A 10,000-nucleotide genomic window follows, 5' to 3' on the forward strand; every position below is an offset into this window, starting at 1 on the left:
TCGTCTGCTCGACAGAAGTTAACTATCAAACACATTCGCGCTCACCCATGACTGACTTCATATATTAATAGCGAAACACTGCCCCGAAAAACCTATGTTTTTATAATCATCTAAAACTAGTTAAGACTGTCATATTGACAATCTTTCTATCTTTCGGTATTAGTATATGACGTCATTCAGTTTGATGTGTTCGGCAATTTTGGTGTGGGCGGGCTTATATCCTTGACTTTTCTTCCGTTACATTGTCTTTGATCTGAGCAGTCGAAGACACACACACACGTTCTCGCTATCTACCCAGTCTACTAATCAGCGGCTGGGATTAGTCCCTCACTCATATCAATTTTTTTCTCAATAAAATGAAAATTACTTATTTCTGTAAGATTTGCTTAATATGCGAGTATGTATGTATTTTTGTACATGTATATGTTTGTGTGTATTTATGTATTTTTGTGCATGTATATTGTATCTTTAACTTGTTTCAGTCATAAGACTGCTGCCATGCTGGGGCACTGCGTTGAAGAATTTTTAGTCAAATGAATCAACCTGAGTACTTTTACTTTTAAGTCTGGTACTCATTCTATCCTTCTCTTTTCCTGGACTACTACGTTACGAGGTGGTAGATAAGCATAGACATACACACACACACACACACACACACAGAGGATGGGCTTCTTTCTGTTTCCATCTATGAAATTCACTCACAAGACTTTTGTCAACTGGAGGCTATAGTAGAAGACACTTGCCCAAGGTGCCACACAGTGGGACTGAACCCCCAGAGCCGTGTGGATGGGAAGCATACTTCTTACCAGGCAACCATGGTCGGTACAATATGTATTTTTGTGTATGTATGAATGGGTAACGTTGTTGTTGAACACTTTCTCAAAAAAGAACTTTTCCTTTATTTTCATTGTTTCCTCATCAGTAATTTCCATCTGTCACTTTTGCTAGTGTACTCCCCACCACCTCACACGCTTTAACTATAAGTTTATTCCATGGCCTCTAGTTTTCAGCTGTTTCTACTGACCACTAGTTGTTTTTACATTACTCTTTACTCTTACTCTTTTACTTGTTTCAGTCATTTGACTGCGGCCATGCTGGAGCACCGCCTTTAGTCGAGCAAATCGACCCCGGGACTTATTCTTTGTAAGCCCAGTACTTATTCTATCGGTCTCTTTTGCCGAACCGCTAAGTGACGGGGACGTAAACACACCAGCATCGGTTGTCAAGCAATGCTAGAGGGACAAACACACACACATACACATACATATACATATATATACATATATACGACAGGCTTCTTTCAGTTTCCGTCTACCAAATCCACTCACAAGGCATTGGTCGGCCCGGGGCTATAGCAGAAGACACTTGCCCAAGATGCCATGCAGTGGGACTGAACCTGGAACCATGTCGTTGGTTAGCAAGCTACTTACCATACAGCCACTCCTGCGCATTGGTTAATTTTTTTTTTTGACTCTAGGCACAAGGCCCGAAATCTTTGGGGAGTGGGCCAGTTAATTAGATTCTACCCCAGTATGCAACTGGCATTTAATTTATCGACCCTGAAAGGATGAAAGGCAAAGTCAACCACGGCGGAATTTGAACTCAGAACGTAAAGAGAAACGAAATACCACTAAGCGTTTCGCCTGGCGTACTAACGTTTCTGCCAGCTGACACATTCCTGATTATATAGAGGTAGATTGGCATATCTACACAAGTGTGCCCCACCCTGACTTTGTTTCTTCATAACCTTTGGTAAAAATGTATATTTTCATCGTGAGATTTTCTAGTTGGTGTACATTTTGAGTACAGGTACTGAACCTCTTATTCAGCAACCTTAGGACCAGAGGTGGTCTGGATTTCTGGATACAGGCCAAATATATACTGAAAGTATGAAATAAACAACAGAAAGTAAAGAACAAAATTGTGTAACATATACTAATTAATACATTTGTAAACCAGGATCTGTTTGATCCTTATTAAGCTACTTAAAACGATTAAAATATAGAATACTGTACTACATATAATGTATAGGCGAACTACTGCAGCCCACGAAATTCAAAGCTAGCCAATTTCAAAAATACCTGTATTTCTGGATTCTGGATAAGAGGTTCGGTACCTATATATTGGAATTTCTTTTACAAAAAAAAATGTTGTGATGATGAAGGTGGATAATTCACAGAGGAATGATATGAGGAACCAATGTCGAGATGTGTGAATTATTTGAGTCATCCTCTCTCAGTTTTTTCAAATCAAATTCTGACATAATCGTAATGTACACCATCTGAAAAATATCTCCTGTGGTGGTGGTAGCAGCAACAATGGTGGCAGCAGTGGTGTGAGTGGGGCACACATCTATAGTTATGCCACTGGATTCAATGTAGAAATTTATCTGTTTTGTCTACACAATTCTAAATGGAATAAATCTAAAAACAAACTGAAATTTTGTGGTAGAGACAGGCAAAAGTATGGAAAAGGCCAGCGGAAGAAAGACTACTGGAATAAAATATAAAACTAATTTAAAGATTGCCACTAACAACACATGTTAATTGCAAACCAAAATATAGATTTATAAACATCTTTGTAAAATGAAAAATGTTTGCTCAATTTTATTCATTACTGAATAATAAAAGTAAAAGTGAAGTTTTAAACTCAAAGATCACTATTGTTTCAAAATAAATAGTCACTTCTTTATATTAACTTTATTTTTATTTAAATAATAAAATAATTTTCTGTGTCGGTGACAAAAAGTTTGTGACAACTGCCAAAAACAGTAGTAAAATCTGTCTCAATACCTCACTGAAATATTAGATTTGAGTAATTTGCTGTGTAAGAATAAAAGTCCATAAATAAGATGATAATTATATTACATAATAAAAAAACCAATAATGTAGAGATTTGCTAATCCAGTACCCGTAGAATCTGGATAAATGCAGATTATCAAATATATTGGTGGACTGGAACTCATTCTTGAAATGTAACAAAATCATATTTTAGGTAAATAATAAGCAAAAACAAAAAATAAATACACGTGCTGGACTTATTGAATACTAGGTTATGGGAGCTTTACTGTATCACCTTTATAAGTACTGGATGTAGAAGAAGCTAGTATGATCTGCTGGATGTGTAATGCCAGTGTGCATACACAACTGTAAGCGCCCTGAAAGAAAAGTTGGACATAAGCATCAAATGTGATGTGCAAGAGAGACGACTCCGCTGGTATGGTCATATGTTACATATGGATAAAGATAGCTGTGTAAAGAAGTACCACACCCTAACTGTGGAAGGAACCTGTGAAAGAGGTAGACTTAGGAAGACCTTTGAACATTGGGCCTCACAGAGGCAATGACAGGAGACTGAGACCTTAGGAGATATGCTGTGATTGAGAAGACGCAGCCATTACTGATGCTAGTGTTGCATGTCCAGCCCATTTAAGAGTACCCTTGTTGCATTGGGCGATATGATATGTTTGAGAAGACCTGTTGAGTCAAGTAAAACCAAAATTGTAGCTGTAGCCAGTGCCCTCTGACTGGCTCCCATGCTGGTAGCATGTAAAAAGCACTATCCAAATGTGATCGATTGCAGGACTGCCTGACTGGCTTGCATGCTGATGGCACATAGAAAGCACCATCCGAACGTGGCTGATGCCAGGCCTGTCTGACTAGCTCCTGTTCCAGTGATACGTAAAAAGCACCCACTACAGTCTTGGAGTGGTTAGTGTTAGGAAAGGCATCCAACTGTAGAAACACTGCCAGATCAGATTGGATCTTGGTGCAGCTACTGGCCCTCCAAACCGTCCAACCTATGCTACCATGGAAACTGGATGTTAAACAATGATGATGATGAAAAACCCTTGTCTGACAAATGTTTTGTGAGTTAATTTGGTTGAAAGAAGCCCTTCATATGTGCATCTATGTGAGTGTGCATGAATGTTTACATCTTGTGATTTCATTTGTGCGAAATAGTGATATGATGTTTACATTGCTAGTTGACATGACTTGTCTTTCTGCACTTTCACAGACATCATCATCATCATTTAACATCTGTTTACCGTACTGGCATGGGTTGAATGGTATGACAGGGTCTGGCAAACCACTGGGCTGCACCAAACTCCAGTGTGAGCTTTGGCATGGTTTCTGTAACTGGATGGCCTTCCTAATGCTAACCACTTTACAATGTGTACTGGGTTTTTTTTTGTGCTATTGGTACAGCTATTTGTGTTGTGATCCAATTTTTGTGATGATTATTGAGCCTCATATAGTTTTTTAAGAGATAGAACAACAGTGATATTAACATGTTGGGAAATAAAACTTATAAATATAAGTTTAATTAACTTTACAATAGTCATGATGTAGATCTGCAAAATCACATTGCTCTGTTTGTCTCAAACAGCTCACAGTTGGGCTCAAAAAACAAGAGCCTTGTTTGTTTTAGTCTTTTCTTAAATGAAACTTTGCTGGGGACAATGCAGTGTGATACATATTTGCATTTTACATTTGAGAGGATAATATTCTAAAGTAGCTTTTCAATCCCCCACTTTCTGTGCCTGTTGTCATCATTTTCTGCTTTCTTTCCATGCTGACATCAGTTGGACATTTTGACAGGATCCAACAAATCAGATGACCCCACCATCTTGCTCCAAAGTCTCATTAATATCTCCTATGGTGTTATTAGTACATCATTGTATTGCTCAATAGACCATCATGAAATATGTGTTACCTACAATGAGATTCTTTCAGGTTCTGACAAGGCTTTGGGTGGCCTGAGGCAGTAGTAGACACTTGCACAAAGTGCCACACAGTGCGACTGAAACTGAAACCATGTGGTTGAGAAGCAAGCTTCTTATCACACAGCCTTACCCTTGCCTCAATACCATCATCATCATCATCGTCATTTAATGTCCGCTTTCCATTCTGGCATGGGTTGGACGGTTTGACTGAGACTGATGAGCCAGAAGGCAGCACCAAGCTCAGTCTGATCTGGCAAAGTTTCTACTGCTTGATGCCCTTCCTAATGCCAACCACTCCGAGAGTGTAGTGGGTGCTTTTACATGCCACCAGCATGAGGGCCAGTCAGGCAGTACTGGCAACAACCATGCTCAAAAGGTATTTTTTATGTGCTACAAGCACGGAAGCCAGTCCAGTGTCACTGGCAATGACCATGCTCGAATGTTGTTTTACACATGTCACTGGTACACGTGCCAATAAGGTGATGCTGGCAATGATCACACTCGAATGGTGCTTTTTGTGTCACTGGCACAGGAGCCAATCCGTGGCCCTGGCAACGATCATGCTCATATGTGCTTTTAACGTTCCACTGGCACAAGTGCCAATCAGGTGGTACTGTCATCAGCCACGTCAGCGATTTTGATTTCACTTGCCTCAATAGGTCTTCGCAAGCAAAGTTTATTGTCCGATGAATGTGTTATTCTCTAGAACACTTCCTATGAAATATCCTAATTTTCATTTCCATTTTACCACGACGATGCAAAAAAATCCATGGCTATTCAAAAATATTGTCACACTCCAAAATAAGCTAAACCTCATTCATCAATAGGTGGATTAAAAAAGTATAAAATTTAATACATCAAAATTTCAGGCCATTCATTACAGAGAGAATACACACAAATCACAATATCCGACACAAGAATGATGCAGAGCCCTCATGACTTAGGAGTAATCATATCAAATGATGCATCTTTCATTAGCCACATCACCAAACTGACCTCTAAATGCAGGCATCTCATAGGTTGGATCCTACAAACCTTTGTGACAAGAGAATCAGTAGTTAGGCTTACTCAATGGAAAACCTGAGTTCTGAGCAGGTTAGATTACTGCTCACAGCTTTGGTCTCCTAACTCATCCGGTCTCATAAAAGAAATTAAAAGGTTACAAAGAATGTTCACCAGTAAAATACCTTTGGTTAAAAGACTTGTCCACTGGGAATATTTGAAAGCATTGCATCTCTACTATCTTGAATGCTGAAGAGTAATTTGCGATCACATATGTATGGAAAATCCTGTTCCAAACTCCAACATTAGAGAGAATTTTAATGCATGAAATGTTAGACACTTTCGGCTTCCAGATATACCACCTTCGAAATCATGAGCAAAGGTACTTCATCTTGTGATGAAAAATGGGGTCATGAATGTAAAAGTTTATCAAGCATTGATGTATGATAATGAAAAAAATTATTATACCTGTGTTTGTTTTGATATTAAGATTGAAAAAGAAGCACAGCTGTGTTTGTAAAAAATTTGGACCTGAGTTTGCACCCCCTAAGCAAATTTCATTCCTGGGCTACTGTACATACATGCATGCATTCATTCATTCATTCATTCATGCATCTGGTTATGCATAGCTAATTTTTGCTTCGCAAAGGCGAAATATAGAACTTTAAAATAAATTTTATATTTTACATTGCTCGTTGTTCTCTCCACAAAGTTTCTTCATGAGACAGTTTTAGGCCCAGTTGGATGTTCATTTTCCTTTTCTTAATCTTAATTGCTGAATGAGTTTGGTTTTATGGTTGGTTTATTGGTTTGATTCTATTACTCATTGGTATCCGTCTATCTCATGGAATCAAGTACTTGCAGGAATAGATGTGTTTATATAGGGCATGCTTTCAACAGATCATGATTAACTCTTCATATAGAAACTGCATTCCTTTGTTAACATAGAGATTACTAATTTGTTTCCAGGAATTCAGTTTCGATTTCATTCCACTTGGTCTTCCTGAAATTCAAGTTCATGAGGAGTGAGTCATGTTTGATTTTATTTGAACCGGATACTGATAATTGTATAATTTTGTGGTCGGAAATAGCTGTGGGAATGATCTGAACATTGTGAGTGAAGTCTGTATCGGTGGTAAAGACTAGGCTGAGTATGCTTTTTCCCCCAAGTTGGACGGGTAATGATTTGTTATATGAGGCAGTCTTTTAGTAGTGTCACAAAGAGCATTCATATCTCTCCTATTCAGTTGCATAATTTCAGGTTGGATATAATTCTCAGGCCGGCTGAAATTAGGAAAACTAAAATCTCCTGCTAAATGTACATTGGCCAGTGGGCTGGCCTCATTTGAGGTTTAGCTTATAAGCGTCAAAGCATCTTTGATCTCCGCAGTTAGTTGCACCAGGAAGCCAGTTGGTAATATCTATGATTAAATTGAAGTCAATCACATGCATTATTAGTGCAGTGCACACTGTTGGAGTGGTAGAGGAGGACATTTGTTACCAGGTCTTCTTGGATGAAAATCGCTATTTCTCATTGTTTCTGTGTTATGTAGTCAGTTCTAAGTAATACATAACTTGGCATATGTACATCCACATCTAATACGCCTGGGGTCAGGTATGTTTCATTTAGTGCTACACATATTGACTTTTCTCACTGTATGAGCTCTCTCTCTCACTGTGCAAGGTCTCTAAGATATGATATTTATAGTCAATTTGTGAAGTGTGAAAGATCTCGTATATTCGGCATTATCATAGAGTTGAGTTTGTGAGTTAATGACAGCAATGGTGTGTGGTTGTGAACTGGAGTAATAGCAGTGGTTGGTGCTGTGTGAGAGTTAGAAGTCTTTTTTATTTCTTTTACCAGATTCACTATGGTTTGTGGCTGTTGATTTTACAGTAGATATCTCAGTGACATCTGGATTTCAATGAAAGTCTGGACCAACACTGCCACTGTAAAGGATATTTCTCTTGTAGATTTGGTGGTGATTTGAAGTCATGCTTTTACTAGTGCATAGAGTCCCTAAAAGATTAGTGAAGGGACAGTCACACATCTGACTTAATCTTTTATGTTGGGAAAGCAACAGATTTTAAGAGTCCAGGTTACATGTGTAGTAGTTATTAAGTGTGATTTAGCATTTAGAAGTGTTGATGGTGGTGTTGTAAGATGTGTGGTTTGGCATTGGCTGGTATTGCTTGTGCAAATTATGCATCTTGTCCTTGGAAAATGGGTGAAGCTACAGTCACTGCATTTGCATAGTTTCTCATGTTGAGAATAGCAACATATTTTTGGGTTTCGTGTGATCATGATTTTACTTTATTTGTAGTTGGTAAATTTATCATGGAGCTGTCAGGTATACATTCAGATTGAAGTGGATAGTAATGGGGAGGTAGGTAGGAAGAAAAGAGTGGTACTTCACTAATTGGAGTAGTAGTAGTGGTAATGGTAGTAGCAGTAGATTAGAATAGCAATGGCTATGATGGATCTCTTGTGTTATTCTGAGAAGAATTTGAGTGACCTGACTGTGGAGAAGAGTGAGAGACTGTGTTGTTTAATGAGTCATCAATTGTTCTAGTATTAAAGAGTGACTGTCAATACTAATCATGTTGTTATTGCTATTGTCTATTTGTGGTAAGGGTAATTGCAGTAGAATATAATGGCAATAATGAAGATGATGGGTCATTTGTGGTATTTTGAGAAAATGAGAAAGTGGGGATAACTACACAGAGAAGGGTTCTTGATTGTGGAGTTTAATATTTCATTAATTGTGCTAGTATTGAGGAGTGGCCTTGGCTTTTGTTGTTTTGTTGTTGCTATATTGTTATTACACACACACACACACACACACACACACACACACACACACATACATATATGTATATATATATGTCTACATATATATATATGTATATATATATATATATATATCTACTTAAGGCGGAGAGCTGGCAGAAACGTTAGCACGCAGGGCAAAATTCCGCTGAGGTCAACTTTACCTTTCATCCTTTCGGGGTTGATAAATTAAGTACCAGTTACGCATTGGGGTCGATGTAATCGACTTAATCCGTTTGTTTGTCCCCTCTGTGTTTAGCCCCTTGTGGGTAGTAAAAAAATATATATATATCTACTCACAAATATATATATATATGGTGCAGACATGGCTTTGCAATTAAGAAACTTGCTTCCTACCATATGATCTTAGGTTCAGTCCCACTGTATGCCACCTTAAGCAAGTGCCTTTTACTCTGGGCCCAGGGCTGACCAAAGACTTGTGATTGGATGTGGCTGATGGAAACTAAAAGAAGTCTACCATATATGTCTTAGTCTAGACAATAGACTCCCTCAAATGCTCGGTGGCTGGGGATCATTAGAACGCATCAGTTATTATTTATTATTTTGCATCAATTGTTGTTCATCTATGTTATTGCCATTTTATGTTTTGTTTAAATTAACCTCTAACTCAGGTAACCTTGTGACCGCGTGTGTACCGTTGGCGATTTTTTTTCCTCTGTCTTCCCTTCTCTGGATCTTTCCTTCTCCTATGTTTCCAACGAAGAGCTCCGCTTGAAACGTTAAACCCTACTTCTTTCCTTCTTTCCTGAGCGTCCAATAATACTATATTTGTTCCACGTCCTCGCGTTATTGTGTTTTTCTGTGCTTTCTTGTTTGCATAAGGTGGAAGTAGATATCTTCAAAAAGAACTAGACATCTTCCTCTTCACAGAATTGGATGAACCAACAGCTGGGACAGAGGCACATACATACATATACATATATATATATATATATTATATATATATATATGTATATATATATATATATATATATATATATATATATATATATATATATACATATACATATACATATATATATATATTCTTTCTTTTCTTTTCTTCCTGTCTGTCTTGATAGACAATGGGTCGCGCCAAGGGTGGGGCCTACTTTGATGATGAGCAGCGTCTGCTGTGACTGAACAGTCCAATTCTAGAGTGGCAGTCCCTGGTACAGTTGCTGCACACGAACATCGATGGGTACGTGTGGGGTGTTGCTGCAGTTGGCCTCCTCCTGTCCCGCCTGTCCGACCACAGCTGTGCTCTCCTTTCCTCAGCCATGGAAACGCCTTTCCTCACTGTCCGACGCCAGGCAGAGCGGTTCGCAGCTGTTACCTCCCACGTGTCCACACAGATGTTGGCAGTCCTCAGGTCGCACTTGCACACATCCCTGTATCGTAGCTGTGGACGTCCCTTGGGTCGGGATCCCGTGGTGAGTTCG

At 38.7% G+C, this 10,000-nt stretch overlaps 2 protein-coding genes across 2 annotated transcripts in view; both read left to right on the plus strand.

Annotated features, from left to right (window-relative positions):
• LOC115217914 overlaps nt 1-374 on the plus strand; it is a 1,646-nt gene extending 1,272 nt beyond the window's left edge. Inside the window, exon 2 of the mRNA XM_029787633.2 lies at nt 219-374. The gene's annotated coding sequence lies outside the window, so the exon portion shown is untranslated. The remainder of the gene's footprint in view (nt 1-218) is intronic.
• Nucleotides 1-10,000, plus strand: part of LOC115217915 — a 68,939-nt gene that overhangs the window by 14,574 nt on the left and 44,365 nt on the right. The gene's annotated exons all lie outside the window — the stretch shown is intronic.

The sequence above is a fragment of the Octopus sinensis genome, linkage group LG12, assembly GCF_006345805.1.
Source record: "Octopus sinensis linkage group LG12, ASM634580v1, whole genome shotgun sequence".
In the NCBI taxonomy this organism is placed as follows: domain Eukaryota; kingdom Metazoa; phylum Mollusca; class Cephalopoda; order Octopoda; family Octopodidae; genus Octopus; species Octopus sinensis.